The 25,637-nt window shown below is 34.9% G+C and overlaps 1 protein-coding gene across 5 annotated transcripts in view; it reads left to right on the forward strand.

Moving 5' to 3' along the window:
• Window positions 1–25,637, forward strand: part of GULP1 (GULP PTB domain containing engulfment adaptor 1) — a 231,510-nt gene that overhangs the window by 66,378 nt on the left and 139,495 nt on the right. For all 5 annotated transcript variants that reach the window (XM_072961279.1, XM_031678284.2, XM_072961282.1 and 2 more), the window contains exon 2: window positions 9,545–9,682. The gene's annotated coding sequence lies outside the window, so the exon portion shown is untranslated. The remainder of the gene's footprint in view (window positions 1–9,544; window positions 9,683–25,637) is intronic.

The raw sequence follows: 25,637 nt of genomic DNA on the forward strand, positions 1-25,637 counted from the left end.
CCTTTTTTCCTGTAAGTGGTTACAGTAAAACACAGAGAGGGTGTGCTCTTGGTAATATTTAGCTGTACTTCCTGAAGTCTTCATTGCCCTAAAAGAATGTACTGTACTGATTTGACTTTAAGAGTTTTCATGCATAGCGAAGAGATGAAGACTGGTTTGCCCGGTTTCCTCTGGTCATGAGGTCTCCAGAAGGGTGGCCTGCTATGGCTGATACTAGTGCTTTCCCCTTAATAGGGTCAGAGCATTGCAAAGACCGCTCTTTAATCATTTACTTCTTTTAACTGCTCACAGCTTGGAAATTAGACATAGTTAGGATTACATGATATTCTATTTTCTGTGGCTCACTGTTGAATTCTAAATGACATGTCTTTGCAAAAAGTTTACATGCATGTGTGGACTCTGACATCACTTGTTGGAAAAGGGAAATTTGGTTGTAAATTTTACCTTTTCAGTACAAGTCTTAAATGTTCCTGGAATGCATCTTTTTTTGGCTAGTAACATGATCTCCTGTTTGTATAGTACGCCTCCACACATCACTCCTTTGGAAATACCCCAGGAAAGAGGGAGGGTAGATGTTACAGGCATCTTGTTACAAGTGCTGTATAGGTGACTTTGACCTAACTCACGTATAAAATATTTAATTGTCAAGTAAAATTAGACTTGACCTAATTATGTTGACATTTCCACATCTTTTACTATTCTAATAAATCTGTGAACCAAGAAGAGGCTTGCTGCATCTACGCAAAAATCCTATCACTGGGTTCTGGGACCCTGTGTCTCAGGAGATTAGGCTCAGATGAGATGATCGCAATCTCCTTTGGAAACTCTCCTCATTTATCACAGAGTAACCGAAGAATAACTGAAACAGTTAGAGATATTTTTCATCTTTTGTCAAGATAGAAATATGTCCTTTCCAGTGAGAAAAATGTGTGACAGAGAAGGCTGAAGAGAAAGATATTTATAGCTTGGGTAAATATAATGCGTGTTTATTGTAAGTATTTTGTATGTTTATTTTTTAGCATGGTCTTTGTCCTTTGGGATCAGGGGAAGGCATGATTCAGGTATATATTTATAGTCCATGACCTCTTTCCTTAGTGATGATAGTTTATTGAATTCTGTTTGAGATGGGGCTAAGATCTAAAAGAGCGGGGGTAAACTGGAGGAAAAATTCTAGAGAAGGATCAGGGGACTTTGGGGAGCAGTGTATATTTATGCATATTTAGATAGTATACTGTATTCAAACCTATTTAAGAAAAAGGAAAATGGTCGTTTTTTTTTTTTTAAAGCAAGGAACAGTGAAGAAAAATGAGCTTCAGTAAGCTAAACTTTTCTTATAGCTGATATTTGGAGAGAACTTTTTGGTGCCTTATGCTATTTTGCACACCCAGTCTTAAAAATGAAATTGTGAAGTCATAGACCCAGGTATCTCATACATCCTTAGGTCTCTTATAAAATGAAGTTTATTTTTCCAGTTCTGTAAACACTGATATTTCAAGTCTTTTTTTTTTTAATAGGTCATTCAGATACCACGTAGTGGATATCAAATCCTTATCAGACAGTGAAAGTCCAGGTGTCAAAGCAGATGTTTGCTTTTGGAACTCCTATGACCAGTTAGGCACAAAAGATTTACTTGGCTATTGTCTTTCTGAAAAGCTTCAAAGAAATAAGAAAGTACCTTCTAAGAGTATAATCAGGCTAGAATAATTTTATTTGGCCTCCAGTCAATTTTTTATTTGCATTCATGTAAGACATAATATTAATTCAGCAAGAACGAATAGATATCATTCATCTTTTGTATTTTTTCTAATTAGCAAAGCTCCACATCTCTTATCACGTATCAGATTTATTAAGTTGTTCATATCAATCCTGAATCTGTTTATTTGCAGTTGTTTAAGTTGATCACATTTATATTCTCTTCAACAGAAGTGACAATGTGATTAATGTAATATTCCAACCTAAATCTGATGAAAGACTGTATTGTATGATTTCCTAAGAAAAAAACAGATATTTTAAAGTGTATAAGTTCTGCCCCCTTAATTCTGAAAAATCTACTGAAGGCACATCATGTCCCTTTTCAGCTTCCAACAACAACAGGTACCTTCCAAACACCAAAAGAGTTTCTGAATAACAATTTTGTGGAAAGTTTTTATTGTTTTCAGTATTTCAGTATTGTTTCAGTCAGTCATTTTGGCCCATTATTATTTCATACTGTTAGCTCCATTTAGGGAGAGTCACATGCAAATTCAATAAAATGTGTCTTACACATTAGTAAATAACAGATTCAAGAGTGGCTATTTGGTTGTACTTGACAGAAAAGCAGTTGAAACTCAGTTAAGTAGAACAAAATATATATTGGTTATCATAATTGAAAGTTCTCTAGTGATGTTTCAGACACGGCTGAATCCAGGTACTCGGATATTTATTTTTCTCTCATAGCTCTGTTTTCCACTGAGTTGGACTCATTTTAAGGCAGGAAACCCAAGGACAAAATAGCCACCAGGCTTCAATCCTCCAGTTAGTCAACTCAAGTGGATAGGGACTGCTTCTTTCTAAGTAGTTTTAGGAAAGGGTTCTAATTTGATTTTCTTTGTTTTACCTTAGTCCACATTTCCATTTCATAACAGCTACAGTTATGGTGCATTCATCGGCCAGTTCTAGACCTAGAGTCACCCTCAGCCAAACATAACTACCAAGAAAGAGGAAAGGAGTGTAGGTCTGCAAAGGAAACCCAGGGTGCTATTATGAGAATGTGTTCTGTTTGGGTTTGGTTTTGGTTTTGGTGAGAGGTGGTAGTGGTAACGGCAGGAAAGCACAATGCATGTATATACTAGATTAAATGAAGAGTGAAATGTGTATCATTATGTGGAAATCCCACTGAGCAAAAGAGCAGCAGTTTAAAATGGTATACTGATATTTGGTAGTGGAGCACACAAAGAATGATTGCAAAACCTCAGTACTGAAAATGTTTGATTGCTCAAGAAAGGCCTTGGAACATAACCAGTCATCACACAAGATACACAAGTATCTTATCATAGCACTTGTGAGGCTTTCTCATCTGTAAAATAATAATTATTTTGCTAACAATAGATACGTTTGTATGCTTTTGTGCTGAATTATATTGATATAGAAAGTACTGCAGCTTTTATTGAACAGTGTTTGTATAATTTAAGTTAATTATATCCAGTTACAGAGATATTGCAGTTAATTTAGAATAGAGACAAGGATTAGTAAAACTCTTCTCTGCACCCCCTGCCTTAGCTGTGGGAAATTGGAATACTGTATTATAGTTCCCTGAAATTTGTCTTTAAATACATTATGCATTTCATGGATATTAACATGAATAAAATTAAACTCCACAGGGCTGGAAAAATTAAACTAATGACTTTTTATGTAATTCAAGTTAATGAATGCTTTCTGGTCCAATTTTTCATTAAGGAATCAACCACAGTTTCTTGATTCCTTTCATTTCAATAGACTCTATTGTGGGACTACTTAAAAAAAAAGTGTTTAATAAAAGCCTTTATTGAATAAATACTGTATTTCCATACACACTGAAATATATCTACACAGTTTTACAGTTTTTAGTAGTAATATAAAGTCTTTTAAAAATTAAAAGTGGCTTTTAGTATAGGTGTCATCTTTTTTTAATTACTTGAATATGTTTTTAATGTATTGAAATACTATAGTGCAGATAGTCACTCATAATTTTCATTTTCGGATAGAAGTGAGGGAAGAAAAGTGAAAAAATAAGGAAGCAAGGAGAAAAGAAGGAATGAAGAAAAGAAAGGAGGTGCTTAAAATATGGGGAGTATTTGGAAAAAATTCTGTTTCTAAATGATTTGGTGCTGAAATCTGTATTTGCAGTGTTTTAGAAATAGTCCTAGTGTTAGGAGATAAGCGAAATAAGAGGACTAATTCCCCAAATCAAACCTAATTAAATCTATAAACTATATTAGACAAATAAGATTTTAACCATTAATTTAAAAAAAATTCTTCAATCCTATTGATAACGACTTAATTGCTTTCATACATTTGTGTCAATTCATAGCTAAGGTCTTAATGTAAGGATTAGCAATTTATGTTATTTTGTGTATAACATATGTAACTGATATTAAGGGAAACTCTAAAACATAGACCAATCTTTCCTAATTTAAAGGAGTTGAGGGAATGAATATAGTTATTGGAGAGACGAGCAATAAAGGCAGAGGGAATATAAGGTTCAGAGGTCCTGAGACTTAATGTTTGCATCAAAATCTCCCCCCCAAAATAAATAAATAAAATATCATAAAAATAAAAAAGCACACCAAAAGGAAAAATTACAAATTAAGTTTTTAAACACATTAAAGTTGTACTTCACTTGCAGTTAAAGAAGTTTCAGAAAAAGAGACAATTTTTTGACAAGTTGTCAAAAGATTAGAAAAAAGATCATTGCTGGGAAGGTGGTCTGACATCAGCATTATCATCTGCTGTGGTGGAAGTCTGTGTTGGTATTTCTTTCTTGGTGATATGTAAGAAAATACTTCAAAGATCGAACACTTTTTTTAACCTCGTGATTTTACTTCTAGGAAACCATAATAAAAGATAACTTGAGATGAGCCCATGTATTTATGTATGAAGATATGTATTATAGTTCTTTTTATAATATGAAAGTGTGGAACTTTTAAACGGTCCATCATAAGTAATAATAATTGTCTTGAATTACTAAGTACTTTTTTTTAATGTGCTAGACCACATACTGTCTATGGGTTATCTCATTTCTTTCTACACTTACATGATATATCATTAATGTCTATTTTTTAATTTCCCTGTGGTGTTTGTTATAGGCCAGCTTTTCCTTGGTGGAACTCATCTTTCATCTTGTGTAGTAGCCATGTGATTTAGGAGAACTGACCATGGCTGTATCTCCAGTGATGCACCCTGATTGGCCTATCAGTGATTCTGTGTCTCCAGTGATTGGTTAGGGATGTGTGTGTGTCACTTTTTTGGCCAATGAGAGTAAGTCCCAGAACTTCTCATTACTGATTGAAGGAGAAATGCTCTTTCTCCCTTAGCTCTCACTCTTGTTTTTGCTCTGGGTTTCTCGCTTTCTTTTCCTTTGTTCCCCCTCTTTTCTCCAAACATTGCTAAGATTTCCATTCCTTCCCCTAGTCAGATTTATTTTCCACTTCAAATTCCCATTGCATTAAAAAGTTACTAAAAGTTAAAAAGTATGAATTTCACTCTGACATACATTAACTCAAGTAAAAGTTTAACCTGTGGCCAGTTGTCACTTCTTTGAATCCATCTCAATGCCTAGACTGTGTTTTCCATAAAAGGCTCTTGATATTTGAGAGGTGAGAATTTGTGAAGAGTTAATGTTAAAAAGAACAAAGACTCTCCCTTAATCTGTTTAGGCTGAAAAATATAATAACCAAAAGTTTCAGAGAAAGTGGCTTGTGTTTTCCACTGTAGCAGAACGACTGAATGACTTGATAATTGTTCTCCTACTTCTTCTAATTAGGAAAATTTCCTGCTGGTGACAGCTTGAAAGCACTGCTAAAAGTTTCATGTCAATGTAGAGGAAAGAACTAGCTTTAATTTGTTTTTAAATTGGTAAATTTAAAATTGGTATTAATTCTGAAATAGTTTGTCATGTCTCATCCTCTATCACTTTTTTCTTTACCATACTGACTACTGAGGGTAGAGAACTTAAAATGCACGTAGAACAGTAACAGTCAATTCTTGGTCCAGACTGACATCTCTGAGCATTTGAAAGCCTGGATCAGGGCTGCCTTGGTCTTGCTCTATTCCTATATAAATTGAATCCCAAGCACCATTGCAGTCTTACATTTTACTAATATGTATGCCCTGAGTCTATTTCTATTTTGCATTACCATTTAGCAGATATACACAGATTTCTAAGAAGAAATTTATTTCACTTTCTCTGTCTCATGGTCTCTTCAGAACCACATTTGCTGCATGATCTTTCTAAAAATACACCTTCTTGCATCACTTCCCTGTTTTACTGTATTCAAATCACCTTTAGGGTAAAGTCCAAATTTCATAGCATGGCATTCAGGAGGCTTCTTGATATGGCCTTACTTTATTGCAAAAATTTCTTATAAAATAGTTCCATAAGCATTCTGTTTTCAAATCTTACATCCCTGACAGTTCGCCTGTCTTTAAGGTGGCATGTTCTTTCTTATTCCTGTACCTTTGCTTACGATGTTCCCTCTGCCAGCTGTGGGTCTTTACCAATTTCTTCACTGGACAGTTTCTAAACTGATGGTTCAGAGGTTCCATCTTTTTACAAAAGACTTTCCCGAACCTTCTTTGTCTTTCTGCAGCACCTCACCTTGCCATTAACATGGTCCTTATCAGTCTGACACATACAAAGAAGGGATAGACTGATTCTCCTCTCCCTAATGACTAATACAGTTGGGCTTTCAGTAGGTGTTCTATGAATATTTGTTTAATGAACTAAATTAATTTTACTTTCCTTAGAGCATAGGGGTGTCGTTAGGACTGTATGTACACCACTGCCTCAGTGAGAAGACTAGAAGGGAAAGGGAAGGAAATGATTGCCCCAAGTCACTTACGTCAGTCATCTGAAGTCACCATGTTTGCACTTTTTGCCTAGAGCATTAGGATGAAAACATTTGAGAAGACATCATTAAGGAAAGATGCTAAGGCATTTGGACTAAGATGCTAAGGCATACTAAGTCATATGTACTTTGTCCAGAGGGTGATATGCTAGATTACTGGTGAGAGAAATCATGGCTGACTACTGATGGGTTGGTGAGGATGTAAACTGGGAGAGGTAACAAAGTGGAGTCTTCTGTATTAAGCTGAACTGAATTTGTTTTGATTTAACTGCATGTAGATTGTAAGGGAACTAAAAGAGATTAATAATGACAAATTTCTGGCTTAAGCAATTAGGATGAGAATTGTACTATTTACTTAATTAAAATCACAGGACAAAGAGAGAAACAGAAAAAAAGAAAATCACGGGCCAAAGATCTGATTTTGTATATTTTAAACTAAGATACCTGTAATAGGAAATAAGAAATGAATATCCAGGAAAAATGTTTTTACATTTTGCAAATTAGTTTGAAATATTGCTAAATTCTTGGAGCTAGCAATAAAAAGAAAAATAAGTAGTAAAATGATTTTGAAAAAATTTTAAGATCATGATAATGGTGATCTCTATATCATTTGATGAAAGGTTAAAATACCTTTTAACCTGGTTTGTTTGTTTAGGTTGGTTTTATTATGTATGGAATACTTAAGGATATAAGTGTTGAATTAACAAATTGAAGAGTCTAGTCATTGCAGTGTTAATAATGTTCTTCTTACACTAATACTCTTGGGAAAAATAAGTTTTGATAAAGAAATGGTTGCCTTCATTTAATTTCATGTACATCTTCAAATTTCATAATATGTAATAAATGGTGGCAAAACAGTATAAAATTGAGTGTATTATGTTCACACTAAAAATTTAAGAATTATTCAAGTTGGAAATTAAGATTTTATATTTTAAAATTAAAATGTTCAAAAGGGCAGCTCCTAAGCACATCTCTTTTTTTGAAAGAATATTTAAAATGCTCTTTATATGAACAAATCTAATCATATCAGACTGGAATCTAATAGATTCACTTCAGAGTATATGTCATTTTCTTGCAAGAAGAAAGACAGAAGTAGGCACAAGTTCATTCTTGTGTTTTGATGTGGGTGTTTTTGTGCTCTTCTTTATTCTGTCACATTGCCTAAAATATTCTATCTTCCACAGTAAGAGTGGATTTCAGTCAATTTGAGATAGAAATAAAAGCTGTGGGGATAAACTGAATTAACCATTTTAAGGAAAATATTTACTCTGCTATCCTGTTTTGGAGCAGGATTTTTTAACAGTGTTTTGTTTTTATAAACAAAGTCACTTATGTTATCTTGGGTGATTTCTTTCTTACTGCATTCCATTAGACCAAGATTTGCACAACATAAATAAGGAAATAACCATTATCCTACAAAAGAACTAATTTTGTCTCCTCTTTTCTCCCTTCTCCCCAAGAGAGACAAAAAAAGAAAAAAAATGCTCTGGTTAATAATCAGTTTGGAAATCATGACATGTTAGTTCCACAGTTACCTTTTAGCTGTGTCATGTTTGAAATTTCCTGTCCAAGATAAACAGATCTACTTCTAAAGCTGGAAATAAGTGATAATGCAGCCTTTACATTTTGAGGAAAGATAAAATGAACTATATCATTTATATACCCTAAGATTCAGCAAATGCTTAGAGATTTAATAAATATGTGCATGGATCTAATTTAATAAATAATAGCATCATTGGGAAAATGAAGGTTTTTTCACTAAAATTATAAAAATCTATAAATGGCCTTAAAATATACCCTGCTCATGTTTCAATTCAGATTTTATAATTGTTGCCTTCTCTGCTAAATACTGTCGATGAGCTGCCTGTAACCCTTAGCCTCTCCCTTGCTTTTTTACTTCAATTATTACTCCAGAGTTGGTCTCTGGGGCCTTCTAAATGAAGATCCCTTCTGTCTTTATTTCTAAAGTTATATTAGAAAACTAAAAACAATAGAGTGAACAAATAGATAAACAGGCTTCGAAAGAAAACTGTGCCTAAGTTGGGAAAGGATCGTTTCAGAATATTCAGATCGCTCAGAAACAAAGAGACAGAAAATGTTTGAGATCCGTCTTTAGTCTGTAATTTGAGAAAGTCAAATTACCAGTGGTCTGTATCAAAGTTAGGGAGGGAGGCAGAACGAAAGAGTTAGATTGTTTTTGTATAAGTACTCCCCTCCCCCTCAAAAGAAGAAAGCTACTTTGCTGTTTTGGCAGGAAGAGATACTATACTGTGAATTTTTTTTTTTTGTCACTATTTGAATTTCTGTTGTAGATACATGTGAAATGATGGGATTAAAGGAAGACATAATTTGCACCGTTGCATCTGGAAGAGCTTGTTCCTTTTGCCTATTGGAATAAAAATGTGGAAACCTTAACTAGCTGCTAGTTATAGCATGAGAATGAATACAAGGATAAGCTACCTAAATGCTTCTCCATAGCAGCTGAGGTGGAATGAAAGTTAACATAGATCAGTGAGGTCTAAAATTCTGTTTCACCTTCTCCATCAGGGACTGAGTATGCGCTTGGTCAGTCTGTTTAGCTAGTAAGTGAAGGAGACGCCTGGGCCTAGTTGTAAAGCTCAAGGGAGGAGGAGGTATATTGTTGACCAACCATCACTGTGTTTCAGTGGCAGCATATCCATTTAAAACATTTAATTTATACTATACTTCAATTTTTAAAAAACATTTAATTTATTATCTAGCAACCTTATTATTTGCCCTTAACTAGTAATCTGTTGCTCTGTCACTTCAAAACAAATACATGCCTTACTATTGCTTTCCTATTATTGGGTAACTTTCTTGAACTTTCACAAGAAATATGACTAAAATTTTACAATATACATTGCAATATCTAAATTTAAATGCACATAAATATAATAATTGATTAATTATACTGAGTACAATTTTAATTTTATTTTTAGTTATATGTGAGTCCGTCTGATATACACAAGAGAGGAAGCAATTGAAGGAGAATTCGGATGGGCAGTGTTGGTGATTGAAACCTTCCAAAGTCAGATGTCTGTGTATTCTTTCAACTATATTTGCACATACCTACCCAGGTAAGAATAAGTGATTGTTTATGTACTTAACATCATTTCAAAAAAAGATTTGAAACTATAAAGATGTTTTTATTTTGTACCAGATATTAAAAAAAATAGTTTTATTATAGAAAATGGTAAAATACATAAAAGCAAAATAAAATTGAAATTATAAATAAGTCTATTTTCTAAAAATAACTTCTGTTACTTTGTTCTGTATCATTTTTTTCTTGTTTTGTTGGTTGGGCTAATATGTATTTGTTGTTTAATTTTTTATCATTTTTGTAGCAAATCTGTTTTGTTCTATTTGAGGATACGAATTAATGATTCAGAATTTTTCATTGTATGTGTTAATATAATCATACACTATTTAAAAATATTTTTTAGATTGGTTTATTATTCAGAGAATGTCCTTATAGATAAAGTGATATATACATTGCTCATTTTGCCTTAGTAGAGTTACTAAAATTAGCATTGCTATCTCAATGGCTGTGGTGTTTTAAAGGCTTTTATTGCTGAATTTACCTCCAGGAGGTAGTGATATGTTACAGTTTTCAGTAGCCATTTTGGAAAAGATTTTTTGACCCATCAACTTATATTTTTTTACTCAAAGAATTTTTGTAACAAAACCTACTTTGTATTGAATTAAAAATGCAAAGCTAAGACAACATTCCAAATTTTGGCTGCAAGCTATAGCATCCTTTCCTCACATGTATTCAGCCAATATATCCCTTACACAAACAAGTCTAGAAAAAGAGTAAATATTACATATATATAATCTTTTCCACTGTCTAAACACACATTGTTTATAGATGACAGCACGTATACATTTATTCAATTAACATTTATTGAAAACTTATGATTGCACTAAGCCCAAGCACTATGATTATTTGAGCAATGATGGTGGTGATGGTAGACATTAGGTACAGGAAGGCACAAAAAGCGTTGCTAGTTGCTTGCTTCTTCTAATTGTGAATAAATTACGGCAAGATAAGAAACATGTTTCAGTTCCTTAGGTACAGGTAGGATGTATTAAGTGCCAAGAAAAAGTAAAAGGAAAGGGCAGTTATTGATAATAATACTGTAGCTTGGGAATCGAACCCTTCACAAATGAGAGACAAGATGAGTTGTGCTTTTCTGGGAAGGAAGAACTTGGCAGGCTATTATTTAAATGGAGGGCCACGTTGGAGCAAAGATACAGAGCTGAGAGAGCTAGCAGATATTCAGGATATGGGAATAATAGGGTAGATTTAGCAGAGTCATGGGAAATACGTTCTGGGATTTGGATCCCTATACTTCGGCATTTATATTTCATCATCAAATGATGAGGGATGGTTGCGGGGGGTCAGATGATCTGTGTGGTATCCTAGGAAGCTTAATCTAGCAGTGAAATGTGTGTTAGACTATTGAAGAGAGAGCAAATCCAAAGGGAGTGAGAATAATCTGTAGGCCTTTCTGTTTCATTTTCATTGGCATCTGGAAACACTTTATTTGCCAGGCACTACAGTAGGAACTGTAGAGAAAAAGATAAAGACATAATCTTCACTCTTGAGGCGCTTATAATGTAATGGATGAGACATGCATGGCAAACAAATGAATATAATACACCATGACAGTGTAACAGTTGAGCCATATTCAAGGTAATACTAAATGGTAACTAATTATATTGAGATGCAGTTACGGGGTTATCAACTGATACAGTTTTCCCAAAGACATCAAGTCTGATCAATGTTACCCTAGAAGCAGTGTTTCCAAACCTTGCAAGAATTCAAACAAGAAGTAATGAAACTTTATCTAGGGTGAAAGTAGTGTAAATAAAAACAAGGCAGTGGTAGAAATGGTGGGAGGCTGAGGAGAGAGTCTTTTATTTTAGGCAAGAGGGGCACGTTGATGGCATTAACAGATATGAGGGAAAAACAGGAAAAGTGGGATTTTTGTGTTGATGAAATAATAGGTTTGATTTTGAACACTGAGGATTTGTCTGCCCTGCTCTCTCACTGTGTTTTGCTCATACCTTTGCTGGTGCACTCACAGCATTTTTAAATTTCATTGCAATTACTTATGTAATTGAGAATTCATTCATTTACTATGAAAAGTCCAAATACAAGTGAAGAGTACTTGGAGTAAAAAGAGTAAAAATAAGTTACATCAAACAAAACACATGAAGTATGAAGTAAAGACCTGATTTGATTCATAGCCACTGTAAGTAATAATTTATCTTTAGCCTTTCTAGCAGTCACAAAAGTGGATATATGTTCTTGCCCTAAGAGCTTAAATAAATTTATTATAGGAATCTTAGTGTCATGGACAGGAAAATTGTCCTTACCACTTAGAGGTGCCTTAAATTTTACATTGTTGAAAGGAAAGGGAATTTTGTTAATACATAGGTATAAATAGGTGAGTTTGCGGAAGTTAAGAATTCAACTTCTCCAGGAAATCTTCCCAAACTTTTGGAACCTGTACCAGATCTTTCTTCTATATGCTTTGTTCCTTAACACCATTTACATTCCTCACTCATACCAGGCATCCTGATTTTGTCTGTCATTTCCTGAGACTAAGATTTTTGAGGATTGGGTTGTCATTTATCATTAGAGATATAAATTCAAATCTAAATAAAACTCACCACAATGTTGTTTTTACAGGTACTCCATAAATATTTCTTAAATGCAAAATTGAGTCCATTCCATGGCTTGTCTTAATCATGGCTGACCTAGCCTAGATGTTTTTGTGAGCTCCATATTGGTTTTCTATTGCCGTATGATAGATTACTTTAAAACTTAGCAGCTGAAAACAGTGCTTATGTATTATCTTACAGTTTTCTGTGGGCTACAAATCTAGGCACAGCTTAGCTGATGCCTCTGGCTCTAGGTGTCTCTTGATGTTGCAGTCAAGCTTTCCACTGGAGCTACAATCATTACAGAGCTCAGCTGGGGCTGAGGGGTCCACCTCCAAACTCAACCATGGAGGGCCTCTCTTTGTAGGGCTGCCTCATAATATGGAAGCTAGCTTCCTGGGGCAAGAGAGAGCAAAAGTGAGCACCCGTGATGGATACCACATTCCTGTATAACCACACCTAGGAAGTATCATCCTGTTACCAGGAGAGTAGGTTCTTGTCTTGTCACAGAAAGAATTCAGAGGTGTGAAATGGAGGTCAAGAAAGTAAAGCGAGGATTTATTAAGCTATACTATGCTCTCAAAGGGAGAGTGGGCAGACCCAGCTGAGCAGCTGTACTGAGTTTCTTTGGCAAGTTGGTTATATAGGGTGTAAAAATGAATGGCTGGAATATCCATTGAAGAGGGAGAGGTTTGGGGTCATATTCCTTGATTTTCTTCCCAGCTGCACCTTCCTGAGGGCAGGAGAGATTTTTGTCCTTATGTAGTCTGGATCGGAAGTGTCATGGGGTTGGTGTATGATGGGTACTTCTCATCTGCAAGGCTAATTTTATTGAAATGAGGGCATAATGAGCCAAAGGTTACATTTGGACACTAGAGATTCCTGCCTCTTCCCACCTTCCTTTGTCTGCTTCCAGGACACTTGTCACCTCAAAAATGTCTGGTTTCTTATCAGTCTGGTTGTTCCTGCTTTTCTCTTTCTGCTCAAGGACCCCCTGTTGTTTACAAGATGTATGGTTTCCTGCCATTTGGCCTGTGCCCCTCTTTCCCTGCTCATACCTGGCTTTCTGCCTGCTCTCACAATCCCAGCTGTGGTGAATTGAATGATGGCCTCCAAAAAGATATGTTCAAGTCCTAACTCGTGTTACTTGTGAACGTGACATTATTTGGAAAAAGAGTCTTTGCAGATGTCATTAAACAGAGGATCTTGAGTACAAACATGCCTGATTAACTAGATGAACCCTAAATCCAGTAACACATGTTCTTATGAGGCACACACAAAGCAGAAGACACTGTGAAGACAGAGGCAAGGACTGGTTTGATGCAACCACAAGTCAGGAGTCACCTGGAGCCACCAGAAGCCAGAAGAAGCAAGAACAAAATCTCCTTTAGAGCCTTCGCAGCAAGCATAGTCTTTCTAACACCTTGATTTCAGATTTCTGGCCTCCAGAACTATGAAAGAATAAATTTCTGTTGTTTTAAGTCACTCAGTTTGTGGTAGTTTGTTATGGAAGCCACAGTAAATTAATATGCCACCCCTTGTGCAGTTTTCTGTATTTCAGAAGTGAGTCATAGGTCCAGCCCACATTCAAGGGCAGAGGATCACAAAAGGGCCTGAATCACTGGAAGAGGTCACTGGAAGCCATCTGAGAGCCTGTCTGTCCCATCAGACTTCTCCATTTGTTTGTTGTCTGTTTCACATATCTGTGTAGATGGATCAAATGCCACAGACCAGAGATTAGAATCATTATCTTACATTATTAAAATTCTTGATCTTTCTTCATGTTTTTTACCTATCTGATTAGAATTACTATTCATTTGAATAGTCAAATTGGAAAACTTAAGAGTTAATTTGACTTTCTACTTTTTTCTTAATACTAATAGCCTTTAATTGATTAACCAGTCTTTTTCATTCTATTCCTTAAATTTTTCATCATCTGTTCCTTTCTCTTCAATCTCTCTCCTACTCTTTGCAGGCGTCTACGATCTCTTTCTAGAAGTAGCAGTATAGCCCCTACGTGGTCAATCTGTTTCAGAGCTTTTCCCCTTTAAACCTTTCCCTGCAAAGTGGTTTGAAAAGCAAAGTGGGATTATGTGATTTCCTTTACTATTAACATTCTCAGGAAAAAGAAGACCCTTATGATCTGGCTCTCAACTTCCTAAAATCTGAACTTTGTTTTTAATCATTCCTTAATACAGATCCATAAACGCAGATAAAAATTTCCAGATAATGTTGTGTTCTTTCATTTTTGCTGATCTTTGTCTGGAATTCTCTTTTTCCAGTAAGCAGATAGGTGCTTGTTTTTATATCCAAAGCACCTAGCAGAATGTCTAATGTAATGGCCAGCACAGAATAGGTTTTCATCCATTGTAAATTAATGTCAAAGATGAAAGAGATGAAGGATGAAGAAAGGAGAAGAGCCTAAAACATCAATAAAATGGCTAAACTCACACACTAGCCTAAGAAGGAAACAAATGAAAGCAAAAGGGAAATTACGGACTGATGATGAAGCAAGACTGGGTGGTGTTAGGGGGGATAAAGGCAACTGTATATTCAGTGTAAACATGCAAAAGAAGTAGAAGGCAGAAAGTGTGGCAATAAAAAGAGTTTCAGTTTTGACACCCTAAATGAAGTTTACATTCAAATGTGGCTATCATGTGGTTTTAAACTTTTAGGTGTATTAAAAGATACATACTCACGGACGTGACAGTGTTTTAGGTCGGGATTGTAAGGAAGTTGATGCAGTTGTTCGAGATAATGAATAGTGTAAGTAGATGACAAAAATGTGATGCAGTGTTAAGAAAGTAGCAGATAGGATCTAGAAATATAATTTCTTCTGCCCTCTTCGGCTGTAATAAGTAAGACTAATAGCACCCTTCTCTGAAGACAGTCTAGGGAAATCCCTCAGTGGAGAGTGGATTCAAATCCTATTCAGAAGGTGTGTTATGCTTGATCAGCATTTAAATACAAAAGGAAATACACTTTAAGCCCTGGAAGAGACTGGAGAGAGCCATTTTGCTTTCACTGACTTTTGATTGTACATTTACCATTTACATTCAGTATATCTGTATGTATAAACTGTTATTTCTAATCTAATAATTAATAATAGTCACATTAATCTTTACCTATACAATATTAACATTAGTTTTCATTTAATGAAGAGATTTAAAAGAAAAAAAAGTTTTGTATATTTTTGTAATATGTAATGGCAATGAATGGTTTCTTCATAAATTAATTGCTATTTGAATGAAATAGTGAAACTTAGGAGAGTGATTTTTCATCAAATATGTTAGTCTGTATGTTGCAAAGTGGTGAACTATGGGCCTTTTAGTGTAAACTAGTTATTCATGCTATGATGATATTATTTATTATGTCAAAGACTTCTGTTTTTAGAGGTAACATTCTTTATAAAATGGTTTGCTTTGCTTTTAGAGAATGATCTATATTGAGAAAAATTTAGTTTGGTGAAAAAATAAAAATATCTTTAAAAAGGATAATTTTTACACTGAAGACAGAAATAAATGAGGGAGAAGAATAGGATTTACATGATTATGTGCAATGAATGAAGAGACGGAAGTGGATATCTCAGAGAAGGGAGTTGGTAAATCATGAGTTTTGAATCGCATAGTTCATCAAATTAGGTAGCCTGACAATCTAAACTGAAACCTTTTTGATCAAGTGATTATCTATGCTGATCGATACCTGTTTAGACAAGCAATCTGTACTGTGTAGTAATCACATCTACATTTGAAGAGTATCAGTTAATATCAACTACTGTTCTTAGGTTGCAAGTAACAGAAACTAGTTCTGGGTGCTTTAAGCAAAAAAGGCATTTTGCTGGAAGGATATGGGTTAGCTCAAAGAATCAGAGGGTCATCAGAGAAACAGTTCTCAGAAAAGACAGGAGCCAGAGTGTTTACAGGGATCTAGAAAGCAGGAAGTGGGGAGAGACTCTGAAGGGTACTGCCATGGAGCTAAACCTGGACCAATCATGTGGTTTAATGCTCTTCCTCCCACATTCACTGAGCGACTCTGTGTGGCTGGGTTTGAATCACTTACTTTTTGCCAGGAACCATAGCACTTGATTAACATTCTCCTGAGACTGCCAGCACGTGGAGAGGGTAGATTCCACAAAAGAATTTCAAAGTTTTGGGACCTTATGGGGAATCAATGTGGACAAGTGTAAACAATCAATGTTGCTAAAACTTTCATTCAGAAAGGTCATTCGAAAGCCATCAAACTCTAATGGCAATAAAATCTCAGGTAGTAAAGATTTTTCCAGCAAAATTGACATCGATTAAATAATGGTGTTACTCAGGTTTCAATAGATATCTACTAATATGAAAAACTTATTTGTTTTTTCTTTTATACGTATGTTTATTAATTCCCTATCATGTGCCAATTATTGCCCTGAGCAGTGAACATAAAATTATCAGCAATAGAATTAATCCTGGCTTTGCACAGAGCTGATAGTCTAGTGAGAATTAAAATATGTACAGCAGTATATTGCAGCAAGTCTAGAGCAGGAGGGGTTTCAGTTTCCTAGGGTTATTGGAACAAAGAGCCACCAACTAGGTGGCCTTAAGCAACCAGAATTCTAGAGGCTATAGGTCTGAAATCTAGGAGTCAGCAGGGTCATGTTCCCTCCAAAGACTCCAGGGGAAGGTCCTTCCTTGTTTCTTCCAGCTTCTGGTGGCTGATAGTGTTTCCTGGCTTGTGGCAGCCTGATGCCAGGCTCTGGCTCCATGTGTAACTCTGGGTGTGTCCTCGCCTCCTCTTGTAAAAATATCAGTCATTGGATTTAAGGTCTATCCTAAATCCCAAATGGTTTTACCTCAAGATCCTGAACTAATTACATCTGTAAAGATTGTATTTCCAAATAAGATCATGTTCTGAGGTTCTGAGTGAGCATGGATTTGGGACAATGGTGTTTAATGCACTCTAGGGAGCGTACATGATACTGTTGGTGTCCCTAGCCAGGTCCCTGAGCCTAAACTCAGGGGATGTTAGAGAAGGCTACCTAAAGGAGATGTCTAAACTAAGGGTGAATGATCACCAGGAGGAAAGGGGTGTATAGCAGATCCTCCCGGCACTTTGATGAAGCACAGTTCATTGAGAAAGCAGTTCAGTGCAGCTGCAGCAGAGAGCGCACAGGGCAGGGTGGAGAGAAGAGGTGCCGGTGAAGAGGTTAAAGGGACAGATAAATGCTAAGGAACCAGGTGAGGAATTTGACGTTATCTTGAATGTAATGGGGTGCCACTGAGGGAATAAATAAAATGCAAAAAGAACCAAAGTGAAAAGAGCAAAACTGGGACATGTTGCTTCATCTACAGTAAGATCTCAACACTGTATCTGGCTACCTTTAATATTAAATACTGCAAGTAAATGTACCTAAATGTAAGGAGTGGTTATTCCTAGGTGACTTTAATTTTATTTTATCTAATGTTTTTAAAGTACAGTGGATCCAAGGGGCATATACTACTTTTATAATGAGGAATAAAAAGCATTTTGGGGGTAAATTTTAGCACACAAAATGTCCCTGAAATAAGATTTTCATAGCATGGTGCTTTTAAAAATAAGTAATTGATTTCAAGGATTGGGTATCTTTTGACTTAGAAGGAAAAAGAGTTGTGAGTGAATAAAGAATTCCTGCACCTGAGCTAGTATTTCATAAAATACCTTGAAATATATATGGGATATGGATTTTACATCCTCTGTTGGGTTAAGTAACTATTGGATAAATTAGGGGAAAAAGAACTTCTACTTTTTGGACATAAAGTAGAAAATAAGTTTAGATTGAAAGCATCTTTCACTTGATTTTGAAAACCATGTCAGTGAATGAGCAATTTCATAAAACCCAGAAATTGATCCTTTTATGTAAGTTGTCATCAGTGATGCCAGATTGCCTTATGTAAGGTGATTAGACATAACATTCCTGTGAAGATTTTACTAATTTTTGTAACACTGAAGTGGTATTTAGATTTGTGGAATGCAGAATTAGAGCTTTAATATTAAATCGACTTTACATAGCCAAGGGTCGTGCTGTGAAAACAGGATATATTTGCATGTTCTTCTGTTTTTTTCCATCCAGTTTTGGAATCTTAAACAATTATTCCATTAACATGTACTGGATGATATGATGAGGTAATTAAAACTCTCACGTCATCTTTACGCTCTTTTCTTTTTTTGCAGTTACCAAGAGATAACACAATGTAATTAATGTCTCATAGTAATGTTTATAAAAAGCTGAATGCTGGCTAGTACTTGCAGTTAGGAAAATAATTTGATACTTCTGTGAGAGGTTTTTTTTCCCCAAAATTTTGATAATTGCTTTAGTAGCATTGTTTACTTGGATTCATCAATAAAATTATTTGCTAATTCTGATCTGGGAGGAAGTATAAATATTTTGCTGTTTAAGGACAGTTCAAAGTTCAAACATTTTACTTGCTTATGAGTATAAAGTAAGTAGACCTTCTTTCTTTAAAAATAGCTTTGAATATACCCTAGTAATAGATACACTAGAAATACACTTCTTGATTAATTCTTTTATAAGAAAATATAGATAATAATAATTATAATAGAAAAAATATGCTTACATTTAAATGGAGATTTTGATTTTCTCAAAGCAAGTTGATATTCTTTATACCATTTAGGCTATCACAAGAATATTTTAAGGTGACTCGTCCTATGCAAAATTTAACTTAATTAGGACTATGAACCTGAAATTCTACTCAGAAATCTATCTGCTTGGAGTTTTTAGGCTTATTTTCCCCCATTCTTGCGTGGAGTTTTCTAAACTCTTGAGAATCAAAAATCTCCATGGCATTCTTAGCAGCGTTAATACCATTAATTATAATTGCCAGCACTTCCATGTTGTTTTGTGTCAGGCACTGTTTTAAGCTATCTATAGAAATGATCATAGTTAATCCTCATTGGAATATTTGGAGATAGGAAACTCAGTTTACAGATAAGAAAGCTCAGGCAGAAAGAGGTAGAGTAAACTTGCCAAAGGTCACATGGAAAGATGGAGGTTCAAACCCAGGTAGTCTTTATATCACCAACTATACTCTGCTGCATGAAGAAGGCATATATTAACATGAGAGAAAGCATTTAATCCAAAAATATCAAACACCTTGTCAGTCTTCACTTGTCATCTTCTCGTGGGCAGATCTGACATATCCCTCTATTCTAGACACATTACATATTTCATTTTCTCCCACATTTCTGTATTTCATTTACTTCAGATCCCTTAACTCTTCTCTCACCTCATATTCAGTTTTACAGTTTTATTTATCTATTTTCTAGTATAAAGAGATTCCAAGATAAACCTCCATTAGGATGAAAACATCATTTTGAAAATGAAAACAATAGTTCTGTGTCCTAAGATAACACTTGTGCAAACAAGAAGTTTTCAGGGTCATGAGATTGAAAGAGCTTTTGATATCCCCTTTCATAACTTAAACTTATACTTAATGTTTAATTTTATTTCCAGAAGAAAATTACAGATTTTTTATTTCTAATGATAAATCAAGCACACTCAGTAATATCCCACTTACAACCTCAAATTTCTGGATAGAACAGGAAATAAGTGTATATGATTCAATTCAGAATGGTATTGGAAAATAAGTCAGAATCCTCAGTAGATCAAAAAGTTTGAGAAATCTAGAAAAGGATACAGTGTCAGATTTGAGAAGGAAGCCACAACTCGAGGTATGCACTGAGAAGGACCCTTACCAGAGGGGGCTGTGGTGGCACTAAGGATGCACCATTCTCAGAAATGGCAGGTTCCAGATTCCTGGAGAAGCCATGAATCCAGGGAAGGATAAGTAACTAGTTGCCGAGTTGTGATACAGCCAAGGAGTAATCAAGTATTCAAACCTGCAGAAGCCCTGTGTGTCTTCTGTGGTCTGGGCAGCGAGCATGTAAGTTTAGATTAGGAAGAAAGTGAAGTGCTCAGATATTAGCAATGATGAGGAAAATCAGGGAACTCAGCTACAAAAGTTGCCCTTTATTCCTTCTCTCTCACTGAAAACAGCTTACAGCACTAAGATAACAAGAGTTGATAAAGTTAAGCAGAGTCCAATTAATATATAATAGCAGAGGGATGGGAGAAATATTCTTTGAACAGAAGAGCGTAAGGCAGAAGTCAAGTGAATTAAAAACTTAATCATATTCCTTTAACATTTCAACTAGGCCAAAATTTAAATGAGAAATAATTCAACCTGAAATTCCAGTGTATATTCCAATGTTAGAAATAGTGTTAATTATCAGGAATGAAGATGAAGGACAAAGGTCATTATATAGTTTCAAAACAAAAATTATTTTTTGAGAATGCTACCTTTTTTATTGTTTTGTTTTGCATAATTCTTTCCAAAATTACAGTATGATGTCTATTTTTTATGTTATAACATGGTCAAATATTTCAACTCTACAACCATAGAAAATATTTCAGTCTCAAATGGTGTCATAATCAGAGTTTCAGTGAGTTTTCTGATAAGTGTAGCTAGCTTGATAGCTGGGAGAAAATTTTTTTGCTTGTGTAGAATTTGAACTGTTTATTCTCACTTCTCAATGACAGAATAAACAATGCTGAAGAAAATAAACTCTGATTAAAAAATACAGTATTTGAATGTGAAGAAGTAAAGAGAGCACCTTTTCATCTCCATCCTAATCCTCATTTGGGGAATAAATTGAACCCACTTTAAAAAGCAGCACATGGCACTCGAGTTTGTCAGGCTTTTATAATGACTGGATTTTTATTCTAGAAATAACCAGATGTGTGCATGTGTCTATCTGTGTGTTAGGACATAAAGAATTTTTTTTCCTATTTTCTGAACTTTGGAAGTTTCCAAAGAGTAACAAAGTATTTTCCTTGTTTTTATTCCAAGATTATACTGTAAATTTTTAGGTTTTTAACACTGGCTTGTTTCTTTCTGTTGCCAAACCTAGATATAATGTTATCTAGCTTTATTAACCTGTTATTCCTAAGCGTAACAGACTTCCAATCATATTCTTAATATTTCATTGCAAACAGACTCCTTAAGTTAGTGTGGAAAAGATGTTGGGCATTTTTTTCCTCTAACCGTGATAGCCATAAATATAATGCTAAGGAAAATTGGAATCTTTGGGAATCCTTTGTTTTTTTCCAACTTGCAAAATTGCTGGGTCATCTGTGTTTTCAGTAAAACAGAATTAAGCTAGTTCAGCAACTAGCAGTATGATTTGGTAAGATGCAGAAATAAAGGCAGTAATATGTATTACTTAGCATATGTTTTTAAAACTCCACTTACTTAGTGCCTGCTTTGTCTCTGGTAGTGAAGTAATTGGTATTCTCATATGTATCCAACATTTACTTCTTAAAAATAACTTCTGCATAAAAAACGTATCCTTCTCATCGTGCAGGTGAGAAAACTGAGATCTAGAAGGATTAAGTGACTTGCCCAAATATGTTCAACAAACGTAATATTGAAGACACAGCTCAGCTCAGGCCCTTCGGATTGAAATTGGTCATTTTTCACACTTTTTTAAAAACTTTGTGAACATTTCTGTTGTATTCAGTTCTGCACTTGTGTTCCTTTTTTAAAAAACATGTTTAAATTAAGGTAGAATTGATGAACAATACTATATAAGTTACAGGTGTACAATATAGTGATATGCAATTTTGAGAAGTTATACTCCATCATAGTTATAAAATATTGTCTATATTTCCCAATTTGTACAATAGATCCTTGTAGTTTATTTTATACCTAGTAGTTAGTATCTGTTAATGTCTTATCCCTGTATTGCCCCTCCCCTCTTTGCTCTCCCCACTGGTAACCACTACTTTGTTCTTTGTGAACCTGCTTCATTTTTCTCATATTCACTAGTTTGTTGTGTTTTTTATATTAGACACATAAGTAATATCATACATTATCTGCTTTTCTCAACCTGACTTATTTCACTTAGCGTCATACCCTCCAAGTCCATCTATGCTGCTGCAAATGGTGAGCTTTCACTTTTAATGGCTGAGTAGTATTCCATCATGTATAAAATATACCATATCTTCTTTATCCATTCATCTATTGATGGACACTTCATTTGCTTCCATATCTTGGCAATTGTAAATAATGCTGCTATGAACATTGGGGTGCATGTATCTTTTCGAATGAGTGTTTTTGGGTTTTGGGAGGTATATATCTAGGAGTGGAATTGCTGAATCGTATGGTAGTTCTGTTTTTATTTTTTAAGAAACTTCCATACTGTTTTCCACAGTTCCTACACCAACTGACATTCCCACCAACAGTGTACAAGGATTCCCTTTTCTCCACATCCTCACCAACATTTGTTATTTGTGTTCTTTTTGATGACAGCCATTCTGATGGGTGTGAGGTGGTATCTCAATGTGGTTTTGATTTGCATTTCCCTGATAATTAGCAATGTTGAGCAGCTCACAGTACTTCTTAATAAATGTTATTCAAGATGTATATTGCTGATATTTTCAGAAATAATATCAGGTGCATAAGAGTACAGTACAAGATCTGGCTACTTCTTATACTTTGTCTTGATTTTCCTGGCCTCAAGCCTGCAAGGGTGAGAATGTAGCTATGGGCATTTGAGGGCATTATTCTAGCCTTCCTAGGCAGGTGCTTTAAGTTGTTGGAATTATTGGTTTCAGTGTGGACCTGTGCTACTTAGTCATGATCTGAGATTGTATTCGTTCATTCATGGACTCTTCCATTCCACAGGTATTTATTGAACAAACACCACGTGCCTGGTACTCTTCTAGGCACTGTAGATTCAATAGGAAACAAAATAGACAAAATCTCTGTCCTTCTGCGGCTGACTTTCCAGTGTGAGAGCATCATTGCATTCTCTTCTTTCTCAATTTCCATGGCCTTGAATTAAGGAACTTCTTTAAAAATAGAACCTGCCTTTTCAGCTTTTTGCTTGTTTTTTTTTTAATGGAATAATAATGGGAAAATGTAATGAAGTCATTAAATAACTGCAAACTAATGCCTTACAGATAAATCTGACCAACATGTAGAAGTTGTTAGCTTTCAGACGGTGCCACTGTATTATAGTTTGAAATTCCCATTCAAGTACAAAAGAATATATTCATAATCAGAAAGCCCCCTTGGGGGGTCTCCATGAACAGTGTTCAGAAGCATGGACTGTGTGAAGGTTAAACTCCACCTCTAACTGTAGCTGAGGATTTAACCGTCTGTCCCTCCTCCCTTTCATCTACCTGCGTGCCTCAAAGTTTCACACGTGTTTACACCTGTTCATTGGGGACTGGTCTCTTCATGTTGCCAGAACACTTATGTTAAGGGTACAGTTTGGGGTCTCTCAGAGTTTGCTCTAGGGCAGTATCTTAAGCATAATCTTTCTGTATCTACAAGAGTTTTATTGATTCCATTTTTTGAACTGTTTCTGTTATTTTTATAGAATTAGCCAGATGTGTTCAAATGTTGGCAACACCAAAGGTAGGATGTAGCCACTGATGATGTTTTCAGGTAATTAGCCTGCAACTATGTATGAGAGTACTTTTTATGCATTTTCTGTGGCAACCCAAGTAAGAGGATTGCTGACTTGAACTACAGAATTGCTGCTGGATTTGAGACAGAACATCAATTTATGTGCAGGATGTTAATTTGCATGAGTCAGTGATTCTCCTCCAATATTCCAATACTAGGAAGCATTTTCCTCCTGGGGTATTTTGTTTCTGTTTTTTTTTGTCTCAGGATAATATGTACTCTCTCTTAACCACCGAACAATTACAAACTGTAGTTAAGAGCTGCCTGGTGCTATGATGTTTAAATATTTCATACTTAAAAAATTGTTACAACAACATTTTCAGTCAGCCTTATAAGCAAATTATGCTCATTTTTTAATCATCTTTTTTGTGCTTTTTAGAGTTCACCTTAATTATCATTTATTGTTCCTCTGCAGTGATTCCATATTATTGGAACAGGATTTATGTAATCCAATTTTATAAGAAAATGACAGGAGATTTGGCAAAACACAATTAAATATTATGTTATTCCTTTTCATCTGTAGTAAATATTTTATAACAGTGCCTTGTTTTTACTAATGATTAACCCAATCTTCGTTTAAATGCCAAAGCACCATGCTTTTACCGTGCACTTTGAAATCTTTGAATAGATTTTCCCATCATCTTTCAGTTTTTACAAAAGGTTTGAGCTCATCAAACAGCAAATTTGATTTAACAATTAATCTGAAACTGTATCAAATCAGGTCAGGAAGCTTTTCTTTGACTGGAAGAACTGTATCTGTTACCTAGAACTAGTCCTCTCTTCCAGATCCACTGAGCTTAAACTGATGCTAAAGCCTTAATTCGGTGATTGCTCTGCTTTCTCACACCCCCTTGCTTTCAGATACCGAATCCTGTCTGTTAAGCCTTTTAAATATAATGCATTCACTTGCTTCCATTCTCAGAGACAGCCTTGTTTCTCTACCATCATCTTTGGCCTGAGCTACGGTAACAGCTTTTTAACTCTTCTAATATTCACTTCAACGATATACATATATTAATTTGTAAATTTACATGCAGATTTAATATCTTCCAGCCAACTTCAGTTGCTTCCTATTGCAAGACTAAATGTGCCCAACAGGTTTCTTCCTGGTCTCATCTTCTCTTCAGCTCTATCTGTTGTCATTTCATCCCCTTTCTTCACTCTTCATCCTTACTGGCCTATTTTCAATTCTTTGAATGCCAGGTTTTCACACCTTCAGATCTTTGCACACCATGTTCCTTCTGCTTGGTAAACGTCACATCTTTCAAGTTGTAGTTTAAACACTGCTTCCTCAGAAAAGGACCACTTGATGTTTTTTTTTACACTAGTTAAGGTTTTCTTATAATATGCCAGCATAGCACCCTGTATATCTCTTTTTTTTACTTCTCATGATGTGTGCAATTATTTTTTGCTCTAACTTCTGTCTTTTCTGATACTGTGTAAGCTCCGTTGGGCATAGGTTAATTCTGTCTTGTTCATTCACATTAAAATATCACCCACAATATAAATTCACAGTAAATATTGTTTAAAGAAGGGACTGAATGATTGAAAGATACCTTTGTTACTACTTTTAAAGATGGGTTATTTCTCTCTTTTTTTGGAATTAAAAAATTTTTTATTTTTCTATCGAAGTATAGTCAGTTACTCTATGTCAATTTCTGGTGTACAGCATAATGTCCTAGTCATGCATATATATACATATATTTGTGTTCATATTCTTTTTTTTAATTAAAGGTTATTACAAGATATTGAACATAGTTTCCTGTGCTATACAGAAGAAATTTGTTTTTTATCTATTTTTATACATAGTGGTTAACATTTGCAAATCTCAAACTCCCAAATTTATCCT

The sequence above is a fragment of the Vicugna pacos genome, chromosome 5 (assembly GCF_048564905.1).
Source record: "Vicugna pacos chromosome 5, VicPac4, whole genome shotgun sequence".
Lineage (NCBI taxonomy): Eukaryota > Metazoa > Chordata > Mammalia > Artiodactyla > Camelidae > Vicugna > Vicugna pacos.